This window comes from Tyto alba, unplaced genomic scaffold (genome assembly GCF_018691265.1).
Source record: "Tyto alba isolate M040663 unplaced genomic scaffold, T.alba_DEE_v4.0 Super-Scaffold_6, whole genome shotgun sequence".
NCBI lineage: Eukaryota > Metazoa > Chordata > Aves > Strigiformes > Tytonidae > Tyto > Tyto alba.
The window spans coordinates 25,161,004-25,176,112 of NW_024881327.1; the positions used below are offsets into that span (position 1 = coordinate 25,161,004).

The 15,109-nt window shown below is 37.2% G+C and overlaps 1 protein-coding gene and 1 long non-coding RNA gene across 9 annotated transcripts in view; one reads left to right on the top strand and one right to left on the bottom strand.

The window, feature by feature from the left end:
* CRACD (capping protein inhibiting regulator of actin dynamics) overlaps positions 1–15,109 on the bottom strand; it is a 139,392-nt gene that overhangs the window by 66,527 nt on the left and 57,756 nt on the right. For 6 of the 8 annotated variants that reach the window (XM_032999040.2, XM_032999044.2, XM_032999043.2 and 3 more), the window contains exon 2: positions 9,170–9,311. The gene's annotated coding sequence lies outside the window, so the exon portion shown is untranslated. The remainder of the gene's footprint in view (positions 1–9,169; positions 9,312–15,109) is intronic. The other 2 variants (XM_032999041.2, XM_032999039.2) reach the window with 1 other exon arrangement.
* LOC122154896 lies at positions 7,859–15,010 on the top strand. Its single transcript, XR_006167022.1, has 3 exons — positions 7,859–7,869; positions 13,973–13,977; positions 14,932–15,010. It is a non-coding gene; the product is annotated as an uncharacterized LOC122154896 (long non-coding RNA).

The window sequence follows — 15,109 nt, forward strand, 5'->3', positions numbered from 1 at the left end:
TTGGAAAGAAGCATCTCTTGTATTAATCAACACCCTTTGAACCAACATAAAACCTGGCAAGTGTTGCTTCTTATCTTACTAAGCCACAAACCTTGTTGAATCTTGCTCCATTATTATCTTATCTATGAGCAGCTAAATTTCTACCAGGTTGGCTCAACTAACCAACTTATGTTGCTGTGATTTTGACATTTCAGAATAGTTCTGTTACACAACCGGAGCAGAAATAAAAACACTCGAGCAGCTGAAAGAGTAGAGCTGAATAAGAAGTGCTACAAAACAGGAACAGATTTAGGAATAATGAGGTCACCTCACACCTCAACACACATTAAGTTATTCTGTTCACTCAAATAGCTTCACGTTCAGTAGTAGTCAGAGAACAAAATACCACACCATTTTAAAGAGACAGAAGCATTTCAATACTTTGGCTGATTAGAAAGAATGAACAAAGAACAATACCATCATGCGCTACCCTTCCAGCTTTCTCCTGGTTTTACAGGTGGAGAGAGAATTAAGGAGGCAGAAAAATGTTCATTCCCGCCTCACCCCCTCCAAGTGAGAGACCCCTAATCTGAACATGTGGCTGCACCTCCAGAGCATGGAGCAACTGTGGTATTTATGGTGCTTCAGAAGCATCGTGTGCCTGATCGAGCACTCAGGTGCTACTGTGATGACAGCATGAAAGAGCTCCTTCTTGCCAGGTACTTTGGCTTTTCAGCCCTTCTTACTCCAGTCTCTTTTTTATTTAGCAAAGGAGAGGTGCAGTATTAGCTTCCCTCCAAACTGTTCAGTCACACAAAAGCAAAACTGAGTACTACGTGGCCGGGCAGTGCTGGTGTCAGGGGTTCCCTGGGAGTGCGGAAGAGGAGAGGACTGGTGGGAGGCTGGAAGGCAGGCAGGTGTTCAGGTGTCTGAAGATGAGTGAACAACTGATGAGTGGACAAGAAAGGAATGTGAAGGATCAACACACGATAAAACTAGTCTGAATCTTCATCGGATTGGTAATATCAGTGCAGTCAAGAGCTGACTTGGTTGTTGTTTGGGGTTTTTTTTCCAAAAAAAGACCCCAAAGACCATGCTTTTCTAAAACAGAGAGGAGTGCAGCAGCCAATATCTAATAAAAGAAAGTTCTAGATGTCAGAATCGCTCAAAAAGCATGACTGCCTACTGAGCTAAAGCATGATATTGCTATCCCTAAAAGGGAGTTGGTATCTAAGCAGATACAGATTGCAATCACTGACTCATCCACCCTGGGCCTTTAAGTCAAACTGATGAAGAATGAAGGGCTGACAGAAGGAAAAGAGGGGGTAGGAAAATAAGGAGGCAGAGGGGATTTAAACAAGATTAGCTACATGTGAATCCTAAATAAAGATTAAAATCAATGCTTTGTGGATTTGGGGATTTCTGAAGTCAGGGTCCTGAAATTAGCAGAAAACTGGCAGTTCAGGAGCTTGTATGATGACTTTTCTGGGGACAACTTTCAGCAGTATTTTAACTCTTAAGACTGCATAGTTCTTCCAAGCTTCTTAAAACTATAAGGAGAAATTGGCATTTAGTGCAGGCTCCCATTCTTTTTTTCTTTTTAAAATTGCTGCTCCCATTCCATAATTAGCTCAACCATCCATTTTAATACAAACAACAAAGTCTTTCCCCCAGAAGTCTTCCTACGGTTTATATACCCTGATGCCTCCAGCAGAGTCAAGCACTCATAAGACAGTGAATAGCCTGGGTCTGTTCTGTTGCACCAATATGATAAACACCATTGGTGGAATGATCTTGGATGATCTTGCTTATCTAACTTTTAGTTAGCTGATATGGATTACAAATCTTTAAAGCCAGAGAAAGCACTGTTAACTCCTGCTTCTGTAACAAGTGCTCAACATAGGTCAGACTTCTTTGCAGATTAAGAAGCATATCGGTGGTCTTAGGAAATATTTTATGCTTTTTAGAATTAAGATTTCCATAAGAAAATTCATTATCTCTTAATTCGTACATATTCATACTCTCTTGGAACTGACTGAATTGTAGGCTTCTCCATTACAACTTTGTGTAGACATCACAAAGGCTATATGAATTTCCCTTATGTACTTAATACGAATTACAAGTTATTAAGCTATAGGTGATGATAAGTGCCTTTCATTTTCATGTGACAATGTTTTAAAATGTATTAGCTGGTCTGTTAATTCTAAAATTGATGGTCTAGTTTCCCTGGAAAGGTGTTAGTTTCCATGAGGGAAGCTGGGAATATGACTAAGGAAAATAAGTTACATGTCTTCAGCTTATTTAATAACATTTCAGCAGAAGTAAAATATAGAGATGGTATTGTTTTCACTAATGATGTGTGCAGCTAAGATACCAAAACCCCAAATGAGGAATTCAATTTAATTTATCCTCAAGCAAATTCTTGAACTGGAACCTAAAAGAATTGTTTTCTTTACGATCTAGTTTTCCATAATTCCTTCCTATGTATCTATCACTGGAGATTTTCTTATGGCAGTTTGCTTTATATCGCTTAAAAGAGGAAATCCCGTAAGTTTGGAAATATAAAAGTTTGTATTTTGTATCCTTAAAGATAGTTTCATCTTTCAGTAATAAAGTTTCGTTTTTTGCTGTGAGACTATATAACAATGAAAGGAGTAGCACTGTTTAGGAGTCTCTAAGTGTTTTCCAGGACAAAATGTTGCCAGAGGAAGTTCAGCTTCAGTATCAGGAAGAATTTCTCAATAAAGTAGATTAAACAACTGGACACATATATGAAGTGCAAGAACATTTACCTTGACAAGGTACTCAGAAAAATCATGAAATAAACAGCCCTACACTTAAAAGAGGAAACACAAAATAAACTGAATACAATATTGCTTCTTAGAGCTAGTTTCTAGGACTCTTTTATTCACAGAATGCTCGAATAAAGCTGAACATTGCTACAGTTTAAAATAATGGGGAAAAAGAAAAAAAGAAAGGGAAACAAGGAAGAAAACACTACATCAAATCCTGCTGTAAAACCCTGTAACTTAGACTTCCTGTACAAATACTTGGATCTTGCGAGCTTAAGCGATCAAGTATGCTGCAGACCATGCACGAAAGACCCTGGGAGACCTTTCTGTAGTAAGAAGGAACTGCAAGACCAGTCTGGTCAGCTCTACAGATTCTAGACACGGGCATAAGCAGATTCCTTGCTGTAGTTTATGAGGAAGGAAGAGGCTTCCTCTGTAAATAAAATGAAAATGTGTTCTGTCTCTTTAATTTGCAACCAAAAAAGCAGTTTATTTTTACAGTACCTGAATCATCAGTACTCAGTACCTCAGAGTGAACATTTTGGTTAGTATCACTTTCAGCTGCAGCCATGTTTTTTTGTGGGTGTTTTTGTTTTGCTTTTCAAATGTTACTGAAACAAGAAGCACAGCACAACACATTTATATAACCACTAAGATTTTGAAATCAAGCACGAGATTAAGCTTAGCTTATTTTTAAATCATCTTTCATGCAGTAAAATGTCTTACACTTTAGGCTGCTTTGGAACAATGAAATAGCACTATTGTGAAGGTACAACAGTCATTACTTTATGAAATCTTTAATATCTGAAAATTATAGCTGTGCTTCATAATAAAATGCAGCAGCACCAGTAAGTCACACGTCCAAGGAATCAGAGCCCTGTAATAAGAAAGTCACATTGTGCAGAACACGTTTTCCATCTTACTTCCTGTATTCCTTCCTCTGATCACTAATAGAAACAACTAATAGTATTATATATTTGTATAATAAACACTTTAAACAACAACAACAATAATAATAATAATTATTATTTGTATAATAAATACTTTAAATAAATACTTGCTTCATCTCTGGAACCATTCTTCTTGGGGGAAGAAGTCTTACTTCTAGTCAATAACATATGCAATATGGAAGAAGAATAAGATACAAAACAGCACTATGTGACATTGTTTTACGCTGAGTTGTATAAACAAAAATTAGCAACCCTAACAGGACCCTGCAGTGGGAAACATTATCCAACCATGACAGGAGAGTTCAGCTCCCCTTTGTATTTAATGATAAAGATGATGGAGCTGAAGAAAGACCTTGTCTTGAAGACTTGCCTGCCTACTGCCAGTTCAGGACATCGCAGATCTCCAAGAAGATCAAGGAATGTAGTGAAACATGAAGTAAAAATAACAAAGCACATATGGGCAGCTTTTTAAAAGTTGCACAAGTCTCTGAGCTGCATTTCATCAGAGATTCACTCAGATGGAGGAAAGGAAGGCCACAGGGAATTTCAAATCTTTGAATACAGACCAGATAGTAAGTCCATTGCTGGTACTGAATTTAACGTGCCATTTCATAATTAGCTCTGATATCTACATGGTTGTCTTTTCCTTTTAGAATTTCCTAACACCTTTACCTCTCTCCATACTGGTCAGCCACTAAAGTCTAGGGATATAGTGAGTTTCCAGCCCAAGGAAGCACTAAATCATATTAAAATTAAGCATGTGATTCTCCTTTCCTGAATTAGGGCTTCTGAGGTTATTTAGCCAGTGCTGGACACTTAAGTCAAGACATCACAAATACAAATACCACTTTAGCAAAGTCAAATCAGGATTTGTGTCAGTTTTTGCCTGTCCCAAACCTACAAACCTGAATTCCCGAGTACTCTTAAGATCCAAATTTGAACTTTAAAACTCTAATGTAGGGTCAGCCATACAAAAAATAACTATAGGGAATCCATTAATTGACCCAATTCTAAAAGTACTAGAGGAAGCATAAATCATCTTTTGCCCTCAGGTAATTTTGCCTATGGTCCTCTTCATTGATATTCTCTCAGAATTCAGTACAGAAGAAATCAAAAGAACAAAACCTACAGATTAACTAAACCTGGATTAATTGCATAAACTCCTGTCATTGGGAGGACCACAAAAATAAAAATCCAAACAGAAACTGATCTAAATTTTGCAAACATGGCTCCTGGCCTTGTGAAAAATTGACTTGACACAAGAAATTCTGAACACATTGAAAGAACTAAACAATCAGTCAAGCTTCACAGTCTAGGCCCCATTTTGAGATACAAGCTGCTCCAAAACACTTCTTGTGAGCATGGAAATTTTGCTTGGAACTACAAGGAACAAAAACCTCAATTCCAATTATAACTTGGTAATTAAAATAAAGAAACAGATTTAATTAGAACCAAGCAATATTATTTCAATGTAATAATTTCACAAAAACTAGCTCTGCCTTAGAAGCTATTTTATGCATTTTTTCTAAAACTCTTACTCTATATTAAGCACAAAGATTCGAAAACATATAGGCATCTGGAGGCTGAACACAAATACTGATCTGATTTCAACATAGATATACCATCCATCTTATCTGAGGGAAGTAAAAGCAGAAAAAAATGTTCTTGAAAAATTATCAAGACAAGTTTTTGCATATTAGGTAGCTTCCTGGGGAAACAGAGCAAAAGTTAACTAGCTAATTTATATATTGAGAGGTTTAAGGAACTCGAAAAATGTGACATGGTAACTTGTTTTGTTTATTTGTTTTTTAATTTATGTCTTACCATTATTTTAAAGCAAGTTGATCAAGAATAACTCTGTTCTTCTGTATGACAGTATTTCCTTTCAAAGGACATTCCTATAGAGGAGCTTTTGCCAATTACTTCACTGTCTCCAGGCTCTCTTGGAGATCCCAAAATTGTCAGGTGTAGCTTCCACATTATAACAGACCTACCTACAGCCCTCCCACTTCCCTGACAGTAATAATTAAAAAAAAAAAAAAAACAAACAAAAAAAACAGTTCTCTCAACTTTGAAAAGCTTACAGGCTACCAACCTGGTAAATACTAGGCATGGATCTTACAACTCTTAGAAAGAGAAGGACTAAACACCTAGACTCAGAAGCTGGTAGCCTCTAATTGACTACATGTTGGCTACAGAAATACACAAAACCATGAGATTCCCCAAATGATATACAAAACAAGTATTTGATATTTACAGCATAGTTTTTAGATCATCAAAATCTTTAGAACTTTTACTGAAATTATTGCCCTATGAAGATCAGCAGATGGATTTAACCACCTGAGTTTTCAACCCCTGCTTCAAAGTTCTGTGTGGTTCTGCAGACAGCGTGATATTCTGAACAAATTAGGTAATTACATATCAGAAAATACTTTCCATGGAACTGTGAACATCATTTCAGATTGCTGTGACTCTCAGGACATCTTCTTGGCTGTTCTTCTTCAGTCACAGAGGAGACAAAGAAGTTGGTTCTTTCTAAGTAGGACACATACTGGGGAGAGCCATGCAGTGGGCAGATGTGGCTATAGTAAGCACAGAGGAGTTTTCAGAGGAGTTTTCCACGTGGAGTAAGCATGGAGCTAGCTGAGCTCTACAGCTCACTACCCCAGGTCCCAGCCCCACACAGCCAGAGGCACCAAGTGAGAAAACCACGGATTAAATGAGAAGCTTTCTCTGGTACGTGGGGTCACTCCTGCACTGGGCTAGAATGAGGACATGACATTGTTCTGCATGAAATAAGCTAGGGCTGAGTTGCAGAAGAGCATAAAATCAGAGTCCGTTTACACTGAAAGACTTCCTGGCTGGCTTTGTGATAATAAATTTGAGAGGACAACTAATTCATTCACCTTAATAATATGTAGAAGGTTCACAGATAAAGGGACTTTTCACATTGAGGCTTATTCTAATTATCACTAAAATTCATTACAAGTGTAACACAAAAAAAGTCTAGAAATCTAGAAAATTAATCATGAACAAATGCTACAACCTAATGTTGACTAAACCAAGGTCTCTGTCTTCTTGGCAGAACCTCTTCTTCATGAAAATAAGGAAATAGATTATTTCAATAGCTACTTACTGCACAGTGACTTACTTAATAGTTTGTACTTCCACTAAAGTGACTGAAAGAACACAATCAAATGTATCCATAGTCATCAGTTATTGTAAGAAAGAAATCTGAATTGAGTAAACATAAAGAACAAGAGAGGCAAAAGGAGGAGAATGAGAAATTAATGGAGCAGAGGAGAAAAAACAGCTTTGGATGATACAAATGAAATCAGAAACTTTAACAGAATATAAACCAAAGGTTTTTCTATTCTTCCACTTTTTTGAAAAAATGAAAACAAAAAGTGTGCCTTAAAGGAAAACTGAAGCCTATGGATAGGCTCGCTAATAATAATAGGCAATATAGGTTCACTAATAAATAGTCTGAAGCTGTAAGCATTTTAGCCTATAAAATATGAAATGGTAGAATGAGCTAGAAAAAAATGTATGTTTTAGAAAAAAAAATATATTAAAATTCAGTAAACTTGTTCCAAAATTGACTAACACAACATTTACAAATGATTTACAACAAAGAGAATCATATGGATAAAGCAAAATCTCTACTCGCAGTACAAATTATTTCCTATTAAAGTTCTGGTTTTATTTTCTGCAGTAAAAAGCAAAATATTGTAACAACAGGATATGGGGGTGGGTTACAAAAGAACACTGGGTACACTGGCAGAAAAAAAACTAGTTTTAATTATCTTGGAAGAAAAATTATATGCAAATTCTATACAGAAATGTATATCTCACATACGTCATTTATGAAATTTGTGTTAGCCAATCTGGAGATGATATTGTAGCTGACCACCCTCATTGACTGCTCTTTGAATATTTGTATTTTAAGGCAATCGGTACTGTGTTTTACTTGCCAAAGTATAAAATCTGCTATTTGAAAACTGCTGTATGGCATGCAAAAATGAAGTCTATTAGAAGGAAACAGAAGATAGCTCATAACCTGTAATCCTTACACACAAGTGGCATGGAAATAGGAGTTAAGAGCAGGTAGGAAGCATCCTGCATTCACAAAGCACATTCCATTGGTGGTGGCACACTTTGTTATCTTCCTGCTTTGAAAAATAAAGAACATATCCTACCCATAACACATAACAGACAACATCTCATATATCGGTATTTCAAAAACACCTGTGTACCTTCAGCTGAGGTGTAATAGGTTTTTATGGTAGAAAAATGCCCTCGTGACTATGACCATCTCAAGGAAACAGAACCTTTTTTTCTTAAAAACAAGCCAATGCATTCCGGCTGATCATTTCAGAAGAGTTGTCAATGACATCTGCTTATCATTCACACCAGTCAAATGTACATTTTGTCAAGACAGTCACAAGTAAGGCAGGACTTTTAGTTAACTAAGTGTCTTTGTTAATTTACAGGGTGATATTGCTTAGACAGGACAGATTCTCTAAACCACATAAATAACTTCAAATAACAGAACCATATTATTTTGTGCAGAAGCAAAGACAGCATTTCTACATTAGATAGACACTGAACCCAGTTATATGGAAATTAAGTGTAGAGTAGGGCATTTGCAGATGAAGTCACTGATGAATACATTTGCCTTGGGACCACATTCCAGAATGGCTGCTCTAGAAAGAAATTATTACCTATTATTCACAATTCCAAAGTTCTTCCCAGGCCGAAAAAAAAAAAAAAGAGAGAGAGGAAAAAAACAACAAAAAAAAAGAAAAGCTGAATGGAAAAAATCCTCTGCTTCTGTCATTTCACTTTCAGAGGAAACATGCACAGTACAGTATGCTTTAACTGTTTTCAGTTTCTTCCAATACTTAGAACTGAAGCATCTAAGGCAGTAGAGTTGTAAATATTCTACAAATAACCAATCAATCCAAAACCTGGCAGAAAGGAAAACAGTGCAGATCTGTTCTGATAAAAGCCTAAATGGTGGACTATTACTTAGCACTAATTCCCAGTGGCAGCATTCTACAAACACGCTGTATATCTGTCTTGGCAGAATGAGAGTTGCTTGGTAGACCAGAGACATAAATCTTTACATGGTTAAGAATAACTTCAGTGGTTGAAATGAAAGAAAGTATTTGCTGTTGTGTGCAATATTTGTTTTCTTTTTTTCCAAAATATACACAAAAGCTACACAAAAAATAGTTTTAAGTGCAGTAACACATGCATTACATTCTTCCTTTAACATGAAAAAGCTCTTTTTTTTCAATTTAGAAGTTAGAACATGCAGGTTAAAATAAGTACTTTAGCATTCAATTATTATCTAAATTTTCACTTCTGCTTTCAACTTAACTATCTGTTAAATGAAGACATCACTTACAGTGTTAAAGGATCAGCAGAAAAACATTGCCTTACCTTTTTTTAAGATGGGGTATGGTATTCTCTACTTTCACAGTCTTGCACTCTCCCTGAAATGGGGATTTTTCTTTAATATAAGTGATCAGAAATCAGGATATGCTGCTAGCGGCCAGTGGTTAACATTCTTCTCCCAGACTGCCTAGGCATAAGGGAAAAAAAAATAAATTTAGTTTACCTTTTCTAGGCTAGACTAAGAGTATTATTTTGTTTTCCCTCTTTTGAGGGGTGTTTATAAGCTGAGCAATTCCTGTCTGCCACATCTCTTTTAAATGGTTTGAGAAGTTTGTAGTCTAAAAAAAAAAAAAAAAAAAAAACCAGAAAAGAAAGAAAAAGATGTTGCAACCCGAGAAATTTTCATTAGCTTCAGATTTCCCTCTGAGACTTTCATACAAAATGGTCTTTCTTTACTCTAACTAGTGAAATAGCAACACTTTCTTATTTTTCCTTCCAAACAGTCACATCCTGCAGTTCTAAATCAATTATATCTCAAGAAAAATATGTCACAGTTTTTACTGTAGTTTTGGCTGAAATAAAAATGCAGTACTTGATTAGTTTCTCCAAAGGGAAAACTAACAACCTCTAAAAATTAAAATGAGAGTTTATTATAACTTTGGTTTTCTTTCTACTAGAGTATGTAAAAATGAGTTTTAACTATTTTTCTGGCAAAAAGCATGAAATGCCTTTTTTTTAATTAAAAATCTATCTTATTACAAAAAACTGAAACTATAGTAACTGATTTGAATGTGCTGCAAAATAGGAAAAATTTAAACAGGTGAAAACAACTTGTAAAATTGCACAGAGCAACTGAACTACTTTTTTAACAGATTTTTTTCCTCTGGTTTCACTATTTTTTAGTTTTACGTTGAAAAATTTGAAACTAATTTGGCAATTTTGAAGAAAAGCAGGATCTAAAAGTTTCCTCAAAAGTTTCTGACTCTTATGAGAGATTGTTATGCTTCACTTCTCATATCACTAAAAGTAAGTATCAGACAGGGATTTTGTAGTAACTACCCTATTCCCACAATCTAATAGTTATTAAATAGTATTTGCTATGTTCATTCATCCTTATATCCTCGGGGAGATACAAATAAGAGTATTTTGTCAGAACAACATAATTAGGGATTGGCTAAATCATGCTCCATTTGACTAGACAAGGAGAAGTGCATTGTTTGACCACTGGCAATCAAACAGAACAGCTTGCAGGCATTAAATTGTGGAGTTATTAGCCCCAGTATTCAGCTATTGCTGAAGTTCATAGGCTAAGTGTTGGTGGGTGCTCTCAGGCAACCAGGACAGATAATCTAGATCAGAGCTGATTCTATCAAAGGCACCTGGAAGAAGGCAAAGTCAGTTTAAGCAGAGAAACAAGAAATTAGCACTCAGTTGACTCTACACCACTCATAACATTCAGGATGTCTTCAAGGTGTGAATGAAACATGAAAAAGCAATACGAAAGCATCCAGAGCTTGTCAGGTCAAATAAAAAAAAAAATAAAGGAAGGTACTCCTAATGCCTATGACAAACTGTGAAAGTCTCGAACTACTGGTACATGTGTGTAACTGGGAACTCCAGATGTTAAAAATCTCATATACGCACATCAACCTCAAATCTAATTTTCACACTTAGACTCAGCACTACCCACTTGCTTACGGGCACAAGATGCAGTACTGGAAATAGCATGTGAAACGGTGTAAGCATCAAAAGTTTGTGGCCTGCAACAGGGTATCAGGACAATGCTGTTGTAGCGAAACAGTCAGGAATGTATTTGCTTTTTCACCAAAAAGCACTCCCAGTAATCAATTACCAGTTCAAAGTTCTCTGTTAGTTCATATCTGTAAATCCTGCATGCAACCAAAAGTCATTTCAACCGCAGCCTCTCTGACAGTCCTTACCCTGCAGATGTGTTGTGAACTGGCAGAGCAGAAAACACCTCTCATTGGGACATGTCTGCTTATTTGATGTGTTTCCCTGCCCTTCCTGCACCTGACTGACTTTTGCTAATGGTTGTGGCAGAGCAGACACCAGGAGTTCAATGCACCTGCAATAAGGAGCCTGCTGTAACTGAGACACTTCAGATCTATCACCTTGTGTGCATCCCATGGGGAGTAGTAAACCTACTGGTGGCTGCCATTATGGAGAGTCAATTTTTATTCTGCTGGTTAAGGTTTTGAAGCATGTGAGCAACGAACCAACCTCTGAATTAGCTTATTGTTCTTGAAAATCAGAATTGAAGGGACTTTGAACTCATGGGTGTAATAGAGACTTTCATTGTTCAAGGTACAAGAAAAATAAAGCACAGCCAGTGTTGACTGCTAAGCTCAAGAAGCATACAAGGAGATGTCCTGGCATTAATAAGCAAACAGAAAAGTTCTTTCCTCTATGTAAAAATATAATTTTTTCTTCTCAGAGGAAGAAGTGGAGACTAGTGGATAGGGAAACATTTCAATGAAGGGGAAATTTCTGAAGGCAGGCCAGAAGGGAAGATTTGGACCTTGAAAGATTATTTCAGGAGACTATTCCATATCATCCTTTTCCAACACAGCCATAAAATTCAATAAAGTATTAGAAATAAAATATATCCAGCATAGGAAGGTAAGCAGATGCATATTCTGCATGCACTTAGGAATAACTACTGTATCCCATGGTAATAAGTAGCAGACAGAAGCAATGTTTCCAGGCACAGAACACATGAAAATCTGATCAGAATGGAAATCGGGAAATAAAAAGTTGCTTCAGTTTCTACAGAGTTTGTTGGAGGACAGAGAGCTCCATACTCTGCATTTTACCTTTTCACAATCTACACTTTACCTCAAGACATAATAATAGTACAAAACTTCAGAACAGAAAAAGGCCATTATAAAAGCAAGTCCCTGAAAATACCTACCCTGATGCTAGAGTTACAAGTGGTAAATGGATCAACTGGTCTATTTTCAGCTTCTCAGACAATAGTTGTTCTTGTACATAGTTCACATGGTTGTTATTTCACCATGCAACACAAGACTAGAAGGCAATTAAGTATGGCAAACCATCAAATATTTGTCCACTAAAGGACCCTGCTGTATCTTTTTCCCCTGTCTATTAAGTACTTGATTTCTTAAGAGCATGTTTTAACTTCTCAGAATAGCCGAGTAACACTCCAGAAGGAAAATACTATGTTCAGTATTCCACAGGTAAATATAAGCAACATTACTCAGAGAATACTTTTTTTTTTTCATATGCAAGGAAAGCTTCTGATTTAAACGAGGAAAAAAAAAGTGTTTCTCATCAGACAGAGAAAGCCAATATCAACAACTCCTGAAAAAAGCAATAGAATGTAGAGATATCTTTCAGTTAGCCGACTGAAAGCTGTGACTCAGTGTTTTGTATCATGAGCAAGAACATGATCCTTCTATGATTTGCATGGTTTCTTTAGAACATGGTAGATCAGTCCACACTAGAAACAGTGTTAACACATTTTTTAAATGGGATTCTCAAATTTAATTTAATAACACCTATAGTTTAAAATATTTGGTACATTTAAAAACATATATAGAATATCAATAAAAAGACATTTTTTTTCCAAACTACTTGCCTGACAAGAGCTTGCAATGAATTATTAGCCCTGAAAAGTAGGACAATTCAGAAAAGCATTTTTGGCATTATCAGCCTTAGGAAACAAGTTAGTACTATGATACAAATTGTTTTACTCACAAGTAAGTCATAGTACATTTTGATACCAAGGTTTAGTTTTTAAATTAAAAACAAAATCAAAAGAACCCTCAGGCATTTCTTTGGTGGTCACTAATACATTAATTTCTCTGTATCGGAGACTGAGATGGTTTTGTGTTGCACATCATACCATTTCGTTACTTCGGATTATCCTCTCTGAGAACGCATCACATAGCATCCACAACTGCTCAAAGCTACGAAAATAAATGATCTCTGGAGACCGTATTAGATCATATTAGCATTTTATCATGGTGCCAGACTTGAGTTTGACTCCCTAACCCCTTCAGGGCTGGGTCCTGCAAGGAGCACAATCCCCAAACATGCATGCCTATGTCTGTATATATGTGCACACGTCATTGTATATACATGCACACATCTCTGTATATACATGCACACACACAGAATCATGGAACAGCAGGTTAAGTTTATCTAACGCTGTTTCCTTCCCAAGGTCAGAAGTTTGGACTGTTCAAGGGGAATAAATCCCCTTACTGCAATTACCAGAACTCATGAAGTGAAAACTAATATGCTAGCAGGTATGATCTGACCTGCCCTTTCCTAGATTTCTACAAGTTACTTTATTTTTAGCAAAATTCCTAAGTAGCAAAGAGAACTTTATTTCAAAAGGGACTACCACCATATTAATATATGCACCTCTTCTACCCATCCAAATATGACAAGCGAATCATGTTCCTTTTCCATATGCAGAAAATGATACCCAAATATGATGGGCAAAGTGTGTTCTCAGTCAAAATTAAATTTCTTACGTGCTTTCTTGAGAGCTAAATAGGAAGCTAAACATTCAGAACTAGCAATTAAAAGCACTACAAATAACAGAAAATGTAAAAATCGTGCAATCATAGAAAGGTTTGGGTTGGAAGGGACCGTAAAGATCATCTAGTTCCAACCCCCCTTTAATTTATAAATTAAAGACATCTGAGGGAGTAACGTCTCATTCCGTTAAAAGGTGCAGCTGTGTACCTTGCACATGCAAAGATTTTCACAGAATCATAGAATGGTTTGGGTTGGAAAGGATCTTAAAGATCATTCAGTTCCAGCCCCCCTGCCACGGGCAGGGACACCTTCCCCCAGCCCAGGTTGCTCAAAGCCCCGTCCAGCCTGGCCTTGAGCCCTGCCAGGGAGGGGGCAGCCACAGCTGCTCTGGGCAACCTGTGCCAGTGCCTCACCACTCTCACAGGAAAGAATTTCTTCCTTACATCTAAACTAAATATACCTTATATCAGTTTAAAATCATTACACCTTGTCCTATCCCTACACCTTCTGATGAAGGGTCCCTCCCCACCTTTCCTGTAGCCCCCTTTAAGTACTGGAAGGCCGCTATAAGGTCTCCCCGGAGCCTTCTCTTCTCCAGGCTGAACAAGCCCAACTCTCAGCCCGTCCTCAGAAGGGGGGTGCTCCAGCCCCATAATCATCTTTGTGGCCTCTTCTGGACCCACTCAAGCAGGTCCATGTCCTTCTTATGTTGGGGGCCCCAGAACTGGACACAGCACTGCAGGGGGGGTCTCTTGAGAGAGGAGTAAAGGGGAAGAATCCCCTCCCTTGACCTGCTGGCCACACTTCTCTTGACGCAGCCCAGGACGGTTAGTGTATAATATCTCAAAAAGGAGAACATGAATCCTGGAATAAGAAAAGCTTTAGTAACTTAATCTATTATTATTGATTCTAGGATACCACAAAATACCATTTAATTCATACAACTGCTAGGTGTCTGAGGGAAAAACAAGCACTAAAAGTGTTCAGCTCCCGGTTTTTAATAGTGGTAGAGGTAGGAGTGGAGACTTCTCCCAGAGCTCCTTACACAGTTATTTTGAGCCATGCTTTGCAAGGCAGCCTCTTACAAAGTGCAAACTCAAGTAAGGAAATTAAGAGGAAAAAAAAAGATCAAAAAACCTGAAAAAGTTCTGAGCTGACTATCAGCAATATTCCACAAGCCCATACTTCCAAACAATACTTTCAAGTGCATGTAATGAGCTAGAAAGAATTAAAGGGTGTAAAGAAGACAAAGGCATGCCTTTCTCAGTGACACTAAGTGACAGGACCAGAGTCAGTGGGCACAAACTGAAACACAGGAGGTTCCCTCTGAACATTAGGAAATACATTTTTACTGTGAGGGTGACTAAGCACTGGCACAGGTTGGCCAGGTGGGTTGTGGAGTCTCCATCCTTGGAGGTACATAAAACCCAACTGGACAGAGTCCTGGGCAACCAG